The sequence below is a fragment of the Uloborus diversus genome, chromosome 2, assembly GCF_026930045.1.
Source record: "Uloborus diversus isolate 005 chromosome 2, Udiv.v.3.1, whole genome shotgun sequence".
NCBI lineage: Eukaryota > Metazoa > Arthropoda > Arachnida > Araneae > Uloboridae > Uloborus > Uloborus diversus.
Window position 1 is genome coordinate 176,322,390 of NC_072732.1, and position 13,227 is coordinate 176,335,616.

At 35.1% G+C, this 13,227-nt stretch overlaps 1 protein-coding gene across 3 annotated transcripts in view; it reads left to right on the top strand.

Annotated features, from left to right (window-relative positions):
- The window catches only part of LOC129216175 (5'-AMP-activated protein kinase subunit gamma-1-like), a gene marked incomplete at its 3' end in the record, with an annotated part of 463,409 nt that overhangs the window by 93,513 nt on the left and 356,669 nt on the right, over window positions 1-13,227 (top strand).

Consider the following 13,227-nt stretch of genomic DNA (forward strand, 5'->3'; position numbering starts at 1 on the left):
TCATTAGTCAAGCAACCAAACAACAATTCATCCCTTTATGTTATACTTAAAAGAAAATGAAGAGTTGAAAAACCGTTGCTTTTGCGTAATTAGTGACTCATTAGAACATAGTACTGTAGCTTTTCACGCTTTCCAGAAATTAGTAATTGAAAATTTAAAGGCATACTTTCCTGATCTGAAGAGAATAATTTATTTTTCTGATGGGTCAGCTGCCCAGCACAAGAACAAGAAAAATTTCATAAACTTGTGTTACCACCAGCAGGATTTTGGAATGAAAGCTGAGTGGCATTTTTTCGCCACATGCCATGGAAAGGGACCATGTGACGGTATTGGTGGGGCTGTTAAAAGGATTGTGAAGAAAAGCTAGTCTTCAAAGAACATTAGAAAACCAAATTAAAAATCCGCTTGATATGTTTGAGTACTGCTCAAAAAATATCAAAAATATTGAATTTATATTTTGTCCAAAGCAAAATATTGAAGACACTAAACATCAATTGCAGGCAAGGTTCGAACTTGCAATTCCTGTCCCACAAACAAGAACTTTGCAGTTTTGTTCCTGTCAGCCTCGGGATTCTTCATGTCCGTTTGCCATCTCTGTTAGAAGAATTCAAGGCTGTTACTGTCCACAAAAAATCCAGTAAAACGCTAGACACAAAACTGTAAACATGAAGTAAAAACTAACAGCAATTTTTGTGTAAAATTATATTGTGTAAGAATATTTACTTAAACCTGAACGTCATTTATTGTACAGAATTTTATTTCACTATATTTCAGTTAAATTTACCTCAAATGTGTTTCATTTGGTAACTAGCATGTTTTTTTTTTTTTTTTAACATTGTATCAAATAGCATGCAGACGGTCGTTTTGTATTATTTTAAAAGCTTATATCTGCTTTTCACCAAGAAATAAAAGGATAGTTTTTGTTTTGTTTTAAAGGACAATGTAAAAACTTAGCGATGTAAAATTTTATCAAGTGGTTATTTGATTTATTTTAATTATGTTTTTACTGTAGCAGTTTATTGGAAAATGTCGTCTGCTAGCTGAGGGCATTTTTTTTTTAATAAACAAATTTCACAAAGAGATTCATTTAACGCTTATAATATTCAACTTGTGCAAAAAAAAAACCTAAATGTTTCAGTTTTGAAACGCTTATATCTCCTCTACGCCTTGGAATAACAAGACAGTTTTTGATTTGTTTTAAAGGGCAATGTGACGGCTTCTTGCTATAGCATTTTTAGATTTTTATCCCCTTACCTACCGGGCTTTTTTGGAGGATGAAAAAGTACATTTTTCATTTTTTCTCAAGTTTAAGCAATTTTTTCATAAGGAAGGACTATCAGTAGTAGCTTAATTTTTCTTCTGCTTCTAGTATGTATACCTAAGTGCAAGAGAAAAAAAAATTAGCCTGTTACTGAAAGTCCTTTGTTGTTATTTTCATTCCCAAAATAACCAAAACAGCAGTTTTTTAACCACGTTTTGACCTTGAAACTTTTCTAGTTAGAATTAACTTAAATAGTTTTTTATTATGCACAAACAAAAGTTCATTCTTTTAGCTTTACAATAAGCCGTATTTGATCTTTCGGCTAATATATATAAATCCACTACAGCTCCCAGAAGAAAGGTCAAAAAAGGCAAATTTTACGCATCCGTGGAACAAACAAAGAGCTATATCTCAGAGAAAAATTTTTTTCAAGAAATAAAATAAACTGTTTTGGAGTACATGATGTTGGTACATATTACCAACCAAATTTCATCAAAATCAAAAATGGTGCGGCACGGCCCATTTGTTGATTTTATATGGAATGACCCTTTATTTATTTATTTATTTATTCTTCGAATGTATCTTTTCGTTTCTCTCTTTTTTTTTTTTTTTTTTTGAGTAATCATGATTGCTGATTGTTTTCACTCCTATCCCAGGGCTGTCCAACTGCAAAGAACCCACTGGCCAGAATTCCGGTCACTGATCACCTGGCAGGCCGCAGTTTGAAAAAGTTGAGCAATAACCTCTTACCTCTTATACAATAACTGCTAGTTCGCAGTAATTAATTATTAATTATAAAACAATGAAACAGAAGGATTATAAAACAATTTTAAATTTTAATGGGAAAACTGAGGCCGATCCGCCTTCTTTACAAAGGCAGGAATGTCAACATCGATGTATGTCAACATCGATGCGGGCCGCACAATATGTGTTGGTGGACCGCCAGTTGGACAGCCCTGTATCCTTTTGAGGCGGAACCTTCTCAGGCGGGTGCTTCTCCTGGGTGGTGGCGGGGCAGCGACGGTCACTGCTCCGGCTCCTCATCTTCGTCCAAGCCTCGCACTTTAATTATTCCCGACCCTCTTGAATTTACGCAATCCTCTTTAGGCATACACAGTCTCCAGCACACAACATCTAGCATCCAACCGCTGGCATTAATTTGAAGTGTGACGTCTTGATTTCAAATTATGTTTTTCGCTAGTATGATTTCTATAATAGGAGTTATTTATAAAAACAATAAACTCAACGAGTAGGGTCCTAATCGCAGTTCGTGATTGCGAAAAACCTAATTTGAAGTCTAGATATAAAGATTTTAATTAATGCCAGGGGCTGGATGCTAGATGTTGAGTGTTTTTTTCTTTTATTATTAGTTTTTTATTGTTTTTTATTTATTTTACATCATTATTATTATTGCACAGTAAAATGGCATTGTCAATTAGTTTAACCCGAATTCGTTATTCAAAACTGATATCCAACTTCCTGGGAGATAAATAGCGAGTTCTAGCCTGTGTAAAAGTCAGCAATAATATAAAACGTGGCTCTGAATGCTTGAACGATTTAGTTTTTAATATAATAAATATATGTGTCTGCAAACAATTTTTAAAAACAACCAAACTGAAGTTTCATGATCAAAATGTAGTGCTGCCATCTAGTAGGTAATTTAGCTGCTACTAATAATTCTCTCATTGTGAAGTTCTGTGATAACTATAAAATCTGGACTATATGCACTAAAATATCATCATCAAGATATGCATACTAATGTGAGCTAATAATGTCTTAAATGTGCAAAAACGGAAAAAGTATGAGCTTATAACTTTTATTTTCGTGTTTAAACACTTGTTAATCTTAATTTTAAGAAAATAGAACGCTTTTCTTTTCTATTTGGCCATCAATATGGGGACTAGACGCGAAGTGAAATAGCTATGGCGGTTACAAGCTGATTTTGGTGGATTTAATTTGAGGTTATGACCCTGATTCGGGCTCGATTGTATTGATGATTTTGTTCATTGTTGAATTTTTATTAAACGGGAATAAATGCGATAAGATAAATAAATACCTTTGTGCTAAAAAGTAAAGTAAGAAATAACAACGTCAAAAAGCACAAATTGCACATTACTGCAGACACGTGTTTTAGCGTTACAAGGAACGCGTTTTTCAATGCAAAAGCAATGAGCTCATGGATAAAAAGATATCCGACAAAAGCAATTGCCCCTCTCTTCCGAAAGTAAAAGGGCTTTGCCCCCTCACTTTTCAGAGCCAAAAACTAATGGTGGGTTGAAAAATAATTTTTATAGGGTATAGTGTGGATTGATTGACGAAAGTAAAAACTAAAAATTCCAACTAAATGAACTTTTCTCATCTTATTTCATAAGAATAGAACTTCAAAATGAAAGGGGTTGTCTACGGTGTGACCATCCGTCCGAATTTTCGATGTCATGTTCCACATTTTAGTTCCACATTAAGTTATTTAATCAGTAGTATTAAAAACCAGTAACATTGCCCAATTTTACAAAAAAAAAAAAAAAAACAGCTTCAGGGGCCACGCCCCCAGACCCCCTACACTTATTTTGACTCCCCACTTTTTATGAACACTAGCCACCTTTTAAACTTGAATCAATAAATTTCTTAAATTTCAACAAATGAATTTTCGAACCCCAAAATATATGTTTATTAATCATGAACCAGGGGCACATTTGTAAATGTTCCAGTACCGGAACGTCAATTGAATTCTGACTCGTGATCAATTTCATGTGAAAGGAAAATTTATTTTTCTAGAAAAGCAGTACCGGAATTCCAGCAGCAAATCATCTCAACAGAGGCGGCGACTGGGGTTAAAAGTGCAAGGGCAAATTTTTTTAAGGAAGTTGAAGACTATTTTAGGCTTTCTCGAGTGAGGGGAGGGGGGCTTCTGATGTTCTCTCGTGTAAATATTTTGGAATTGTAGTTTTAAAAACGCTGTTTTTTGAAGAGTTTTGTCAACGTTTGGGGGACGGCAAGGAGTTTCCAGGGTTGTACCTGTTTTTTTTTTTTTTTTAAATAAAGTCTAATTACTAATAATAATAATAGAAATGAAGAAGTTTGTACTATTTTTGATAATGCAAGGATAAAAATGGCTCTTCCCGGAAAAAAGTCTTTAACTGATATCTTAAAGACTCAAATTAAAGCCATCTTTTGCAGACTTAGAGCAAGGGGTTTAGTGTTCGTTCCCGGAAATTTTGCAAAGTTTAATTCGTTTTTTAAACGTCTTTTAAAATGTTATTTCAGACTTATCTTGTACTGAATTAAGGATGAATAAAATTGTTTGGATGTTCTCTTGGTTTTTTTTTTTTTTTTTTTTTTTTTTTTTGAACTCATGAAATCCTACGAATTCAGTTTTGAACTTCCTTTGAGGATTTCGGAAAAAAACTCTCCGGATTTTTTTTTTTCCAAGTTGGAGTCTTAAAAACGAAGTTTTATGCCATCTAAGGGGATTCTTTTCCTGATTTTAACCCTCAAACTGGAATCTTTTTATGCAAAATTAGGTCATCTTGGAATTCAAAGGAAGGAGGGCGTGCGCTCGGAGATTTCCTCCCAGAAAATTTCCTAAAGTGAAGTTTTTAAACTGAAATTTTAAACAATATTTGGTGACGTTCACGTAATCTCATCCAGAATGGTTTGAAATTAAAATCTTAACGTGGAGGAAATAGTTGATGCTGAAAAAAGTGCGGGGCAGTCCCCCCCCCCCCGCCCCCGAATCACCGCCACTGCACCTGAAAAATATAAGTATGTGTAACAAAAAACATCCCCCGAAGGTAAGCCCTGGTCAGGGAAAAAAAATCCACCCGAGCCATTAAATATAGGGGTTTTCATTCTTTCTAATATTTAAATAATGAGCATTTCAATTGGTTTTAGCTGTAGTTAGATTATGTTTCTATTTGTGAAATTATGCTTGCCTAAAAATATGTTCTTATGTATACGTTGATTTTATATTTATTTATATAAATAATTTGCAATTTATATAAATAGTTTGCTCACTAGAATGTGCGTTTTTAATTTATTTTTCAAAATCATTGGTTCTTTTTGATACCACCTCCTGTTTTACAGCTTTTTATAAAGGATTTGCTGTGTGGGACCAAGTATAGCCCCAGCGCGGGGTTACTTGAACCCAATTTTTAAAAATAGAAAAAATATATAAAGAGTCAAAATTGTTGTTTGAAAAAGGCTTTATGTAATAGCAGAACGTCTGAAAAGTTGTTAAAAGCAGGGTTATCAGTTCACATTATATGTTTAACAAAGCATTCAGTGTAAAACTCGCAAAAAGTATGAAACTTCGGGTCCAAGTAGCCCCAGTTTACGGTACGTCAACTTTTCATGTTTTGAATGATAACAATGAAACAGTAAAACTTCATCAATTAAAACCCTATAAAATTCGGCTTCTCTTAATCCGGACAGCTATTTAGATGTGCACTGCTTTTAGCAGGTAAAGGGCAGTAACTGCAATTTTTTCATTTTTCTTTCTTTTTTTTTTTTTTTTTGTTTTGGTTTTTTGAGCAATCACGATTGCTTATTGCTTTCATTTGATTGTTTTGATGTCCTATGATTTTATTTTCCCACCAGCACCCTCTGCAGCACCACCGTCGACGGCCGCCTCACGATGCTGCTCCTATAGCCAAAACCGTCTCCACGTTGCGTCAATATCCTACACTTACACGCACACATACACGCACGTAAACACACACACAAAAACACATGCACAAACGCATACACACACAAACACATACACACGCTCAAACACATACACACGCATACATGCATACAAACACCTACACATACACACAACTACCCACACACCCATGCCTGCACACAGACACAAACACATATGCCTACACACACATACACATCCCCCCACACACAAACACTCATACACACAACTACCCACACACTCATACCTGCACACAGACACAAACACACATACCCCCACACACACGCCTACATACACACACACACACACACTCGTGATTGCGAAAAACATAATTTGAATTCAAGAGGTCAAAATTCAAATTATTATTATTTTATTTATTTATTTATTTATTTATTTATTTATTTATTTTTTTGCATTTTTGGTGTCTATTGTACTTTAGCTTTATTGAACAAGTTTGCTTATTTGGTTTAAGCTGTAAGAAAAAAAAAAAACCGTCCAATTTCAACATTTCCCTGTGGTTAGCATTGAATCCAAAACGCATTTCTTCAAATATCTCGAAAACTCATTTCTGCAGATACTGCTACTTACTTACCTACCGACGGCAGTACATACCGTATAAATAAAATGCGAGTTAGCGCTATTACGTATTTTTGTATGCAGTATTTCGTATTTTTGAAATTTTCTCTTGTGCAGTTTTAAATTTCATTCTTTTGAATTAAAAAAACAATTTTCACTGTGTACAGTCGTTTTTTTAAATGCACCTTTTTTCAATTTATTGGTTATTTTGTTAAATCCGTTCTTTCATTCATTTGGACGACCTGGATCCCCTATTAGTCTGGATAAATGATTCTATTATATATTGTTGCACGTTAAAAAGAGACATTCCCTGAAAGTACGTCCTAGACTCCCTAGAGTAGTATCGTATGCAACAAAAATTTATATACGAGGTCGGAAGATCTTATTTTCGGGCAAACACGATAATTATAACCGCGTTTCATTTGAAAGTCATATTTCTCTTCCGTTCTCGACTTTTGTGCGTCAACTTTTCTTTTTTTGAATGATAATAATTTATATTTTATCAAAGGAAAGATAAGAAAAGCTTCTTTCTTTTTCCCCTGCTGCAATATGTTTTTTCCCCTCAACATTGCAACATATTTATTTGCATATGTAAATAGAGATTTAAATAAAAATCCTTTTGATCACCATGCCCTAGAAATCGTTCGAAAGTTCCCAACACATGTCGTATGATGTTCGAGTGTTTTGTTCTCCTCTTCGGCAAATCAGCATGAATGGTGGGTTCATCTTTTTCAGGTTTCTATGGAAACCGATTCGAAATGATATGCGATGGCTAAGTGACCTATTTTCCGATTCCAAGAAAATAGTCTGCCTCTAGGTGCGACACAGATTATGAAACTCAACGGGAAACCGAAAGAAAAAGAGAATTAAAATATTCTCTATTTCAGGGGGGGGAAAAATGCGGAAAAACATTTCTTTCTTTTTAAGTAAGGAGAGGCAAATGTGACAATATTACATCTCTATGGATACGGAGTAGCCCTACGTGTCAAACTTCTTTTCAACAATTTTTAACCCTCTGGGGTGCGCACAGGGGGGGGGGGGGTTATGGCGCAAGTTGCGCCATCAAAATTTTTTCGGCGGATTTTTTAAAATTTATTTGTCTATTTATTTAAATTTATCAATTGATTTATTTTTAACTTAAGTTATTTATTTTATTCTGTTTATATTTTATTTATATATTTAGTTTAGTGTGTCATTGGCGTAGCACAGAACTTTTCCAATAAAATAACAATAATAAAAAAAAAAAAAAAATAAAAAAAAAATAAAAAATATTTAAAAAAATGAATTAAATAAAAAAGAGAGCTTAAAAATAAAACATAAAAAAAGGAAAGAAGATTGAGAAAAAAAATTGGGGGGGGGGGGGGCAGGGAATGTGCACCATTGAACTTGGGGGGATGGGCACCCATGTTAACCCCCTCTTCCTCCTTTGTCTCATGTCACACTAATTTTCATTAACATATTCTTATAAAAAACGCGTGATGTCACATTTCATGTTGCCATTCCCTCCCTTTTGTCACAAACTGCGACAAAATCACGAACCCCTCTTCCCCTCATTATTTGTGAACAGCTCTTTAGATGAACTGAGAAACTTTTTGAAAAAAGATGTTTCTTTTTTACTTTGCGATAATACGGGGAAATTAAATGCACTATTTTATAACAAATTGCAAACACCTGCTTGGGGGGGGGGGGCACCACGAATGCACATGTGCAAGCATGTGCTCGCGCAATCTATCAATCATCGTAATAAAATATTGCTATTTCATACATTCACGCCTCCCTAGAAATTCTCCCCTCCCCCCTCCGCTGGGGCAATCCCCCCTCCCCCGGTAGAGAACCGTTACAACAGAGAGCAACAATGTTTTACCAAAGCTAAAATTGTTGTAGAGAAAATTCACGTGGCTTTCAGAGTGGCCTTTAGAAGTTAAAGAGTGCGCTTTATTTTTCTAACGGCTAAATCATTTAATAAAGCACTTTTGTTTCCTTCACTGAGATATCATTGTATGACCTTAATCTGCTCCTTAACTCGTCTGTTTTGCATCAATATTTTAAAGCGGAAGAACGAAAATATTAACGTCCTAAGAATGCTGATGATGTTTGACAAAAACAGAAGGCTGAAAAAGGAAGAAGAATAATGAATGCAGCAAAAAAAAAAAAAAAAAGAATACTCGTAAGTTACGTTTTGCCCGAGACAGCCATCATTCATGTGGCCTTATTCTGTCGGGATAACCCAGGGAAAGGGCCTCTGCCCCAGATCATATGACGTAAATTATCCAATGAACCAGGAGAGTAGAATGAAACATTTTCACGCCAACAAAGGGTCCACTCGTTCCATTCATTTGCTCCTCAGAGAAAAAAGAAAAAGAATTTCCATCGCCAAGCATGGCGGGCTTTGTAATTCCCGTTTTAAGTATGACTGTTAACATTCGAGTGAGTAATGATTTATTAAACGGATTAACTCTTCTTCGAAGATGATACTTCTGTAAATCGTGAGAAAATCGGTTAATTCGTTTAAAATTTGATGTTTGATGTAATCTCAAACAATTTTTTTAGAAATTGAACCCGCACTCCCCGTTGAATTTTCGAAACATGCTGCATACATTTCTGTATGTATCGAATTCTTTTTTGTTTTCCTTTTATACATATTGAGTATGCACCCTTCCTGCTCTCTGGAATATTTTGTGAATAAAGGGCCTAGACGAAAATTCTCTAGTCAGTCATAGGTGGGCATACGCAGGACAGGGGGGGGGGGGGGTAATGGCGTTTTTTAAAGGGGTGTTTTGAGGGGTATTTTTCTCTTTTTTGGGGGGAGGTTCTCTTGCTTTTGGGGGTCTTCACGATATTTATGGGGAGTGCAACCTTGCTGTAAGGGGGTGGGCACCCCTGGCACACGTATCATGAAATGTACTATACGAAAGCCCTTGCATTAAATAAATAAATATATATCCATCTTTTTTTTTCTTTTAAAGGGTAGACTTAAAACGGTATGTTTGCTATGAGTCAGTTCTTATCTATAGAATCAGGAAGATATGATTTCTATAGAGAGGAAGCGAACATTTTGCAAATGCAAATGTCAAGAATCTGTCCTTGTCCTTTCTTTGTGCGAATGTGTTGTTGTGCTCTGAATGGTTGCCTACCCTATAAAATGGTCCTAATTGCATGTGTGTACTGTAGAAGTCGAACTTCACACTAAGTTTGGGTACAGTTGGGAAAGTGAAGCAGCGCATCCCAAATTGCCAACCTAGGAGAGATTAGTTCGGGCTCATTTTTGAGAGCCCGGGCCCGCCCGAGCCCGAAAATTTGTAACCGAGCCCCGCCCGAGCTCGGGTGATATTGTCTCGGACCAAAGTCCCAGCCCGCCCGAGCCCGAAGGAAACTTTCTTGTATCAAAAACCGAGCCTTCTAGTCTGACATGATCTCTCTGTTAACAAAAATTATATATCAAATGTTCTTCATCAACAGAAGTTTCTAAATTTTCTCAAAATGCTCCACCTCAAATGCATTATTGTATGACATATTGCAATAGTAATCGCAAAAAAAAAAAAACTATAAATAAGAGTTAATTTCTTTAATTTTTTGGTTAAATTTTCACATTGATTAAACTGATTTAAATGTTCCTTTCATTTTCTCACAGTAGGAAAATGTTTATTTCCTTTGAATTTGTTAGGAGATTGACGATTGAATATCTTTGCTTGAGTCGATCTCGCCCGAGCCCGAAACCTATTTTCGGTTCTAGAGCCCGAGCCCGCTTCGGGCCCGAGCTGAGCCTGTCTCATCTCTACAGCCTAGCTACCATACGACAACAATAACACTAGAAACCATACAACACTTTCTACCGATGAAATGAAACATAGCAGGTAAAAAAGAGAAGTGCATCAGTTTGATTTTTAACATTTTGAGTTTGACATTTACTTAAAATAAACCCCTGGAATTCTAATTAAATATCTTATAAAATCCAATTCCCCCCTCCCCCATTTCCAATTGGATAAATTTTTATTTAAAATACAACATGTAAATAAATGCAGTGAAATTCCGTTACAACGAACTTCAAGAAAACGCAAATTTTGTTCGTTGTAACGGGAATTTCGTTGTAACGGAATTCAAGCAATGTAATGAAAATTAACTCCGGGCTGGAAATTTATTTCGTATTGGCATTCGTTGTAACGGGATTTCACGGTATACGCTTAACTAAAATCGCGAGGTACATTTCCGAATTTCAATGTGTGAAATATGCTCCTTCAAGCGTTAAAAATATGTTAGCTTTCAACCATAATGTTTTTCAATCAAAAGTTAATGTTTTTTTCTTCATAGAACAAAGCAATGCCCAGCCTGCAGTCCGAAGGCCGTGTGACCCGCTGTTTTGTTTGATGTTCCAAATCGAAAAAACACAATCAATGACAATGGTACAGATTTGGAGCGAGGGGTGCCCCCTCCCAAGTTCAGTGCCGCAAATCCGCCCCCCCCCCCTTTTCTTGGCCTTCTTTCCCTTTTTTAAAAATCTTTTAGCTCTCTTTTTTATTAATTTATTTTTTAAAATACTTTTTATTTATTTATTTTTAATCATAATTATTAATATTATTTTATTTGAAAAGTTCTGTGTTACGTCAATGACATACACATATACACATAAAATAAATAAATGAAATAAAATATAAACAGAATAAAACTAAACAAAATAAATGATTTATTTTTAATTTAAATTATTTATTAATTTAAATAAATAAAAATTAAAAATTAACCCCCCCCCAATAAATTTGATGGCGCAACCTGCGCCATAATACCCCCCTGTGGGCACCCTTGTTTGGAGCCAATATTCAGAAATTGGTTTCTGGAGAAAGATGCATTTAGCAAAAGAAGCATAATAATTGATAACGACAATTCCTGGTTTGTAATTTTCCTTCCTTTTCCATATTTTTCCCTGTTATTTGAGAAAAAAATTAAAATTTGGAAATTTTGTATGTGTTCTCTGGCGAGAATAATTTTAATATGAGGTGCCGGCCCTCAGGTTGAAAAAGATTGGGCACCGCTAACATACACGATATTCTGGTTTTAACCAGGGCTAAATTTGCGTAGTAGCTCGCGAGAGCTGAGCACAGCACTTTTATTTAATTTTATGCAAACTTTAACGTTTTAATGGAAATTCAGTCTTTTTACACGTAAAAATAAGTAGTGGTGACAAAAGGGTTCCTGCATTTCTTTCGGTAGGAATCCTAGTTTTAACAAATGTAACTTAAGCTGGTTGAAAAAGCATTCTGCGCACGAACCGATTTTACGTCATCAAGAAAAGTTATGTATTCCTTTATTAGAATTTTCATGTTTGGAAAATTTCAAATTTGGAAATTTTTAATAATGAAAAAAAGGGAGGGTTTTCCTTAATAATATCAGAGGAACGAAAGATGAGAGCATCTTTTGGCATTATGTCAAAAAAGAGAACGCGTTGTTCGTTCATTGAAACCGTAATGAAAGAAACATATCGATTCTACAACCTAGTATTAGGTATTTTTAGTTCTTTTATTACCGTATTTTGACGTCGGACTGCAGAGTAGTAATGTTTTTGATTCTACTTTTGAATTTTCAGGCTACATCTCTTCATTGAAGTATGTATTAAGATTAAACATATATCTACAAATGTGTGTCAAATAAGGTAGCATTAATAATTTCTGCGTCTTAATTGAGTGAGTTTTATTGATTTCCTTACTATATCGGAAAGAAACTCCAAAAACACTGATGTAGATCACCTTCGGTTATCATAGGGAGAGAGGGGTTCTAGGGCTTTCTCCTGGATATTTTTCGAAATTGTAGTTCTAAAAACGCAGTTTTAGACGAGCTTTGGTGAGGTTCAAAAGAAGAGTTTCGGAGGCCCTCCTTCGAAACTTTTTCGAAATTGAAATCTTAAAAACGTGATTGTAAGCCATCTTTGCCAACTTTTGGGAACCGACAGGTTTTCGAAATTGAAGTTCCAGAAGTTGCTGCTTTATTCCCAAGCTTTGCTTCTAATTGACGAGTAGAACGGCATTATTGCTGCGATCTCTCGCTAGTGAGCTAAATTTATTTAGCTACCAGTTTTTTGCCACTCTCAGCTTCAGCGAGTTAACATCTGCTTTCAGCTCGCTATTGACTATTCCAGACTGATGAGCCCAAACAAAGACGAAACTACAGTCCCTGGATGTCATAACCGGGCTTTTGGAATATTGCATGTAGCTCTGCCTTAGCCCTGGCTTAAGAGCGGTAACGGATTGTTTACCGCCGCTACAGTGATTTTACCATTATAAGTCCCATTTTATATGTGCAACATAATTTGGTGGTAGCAATTTTTGCTTAATCCAGAAAGGGCTGGGGCACATGTCGTGTCTGTTCTCAACGCTGAAAATTTCTTCAGCGGGATTCATGTACTGAAAAAAAAAAAAGATTAATTTTGCATTGAAATTTCTTATCTATAATTGTATTACTGCGAAGATTTTTAAAATTTATTTATTTTTGCAGATGTAGTAACAAAATGATTTAAAAAATGATTCATAAAGCTGCAGCATTTTCAAATCACTGCGAAAGTTACATTTTATGTTTTTTGCCTCAATGGAGGAAAATACATTTTTATCTTGCGAACAAGGAGCGTAAATTGGAATTTATTTCGGCAGGGACCAAGCTAAACCCTACCAAAACTTTCCTTTCTTAAGTTTGAAACATTAAAATCTAAATTCAGATTTACAATGAA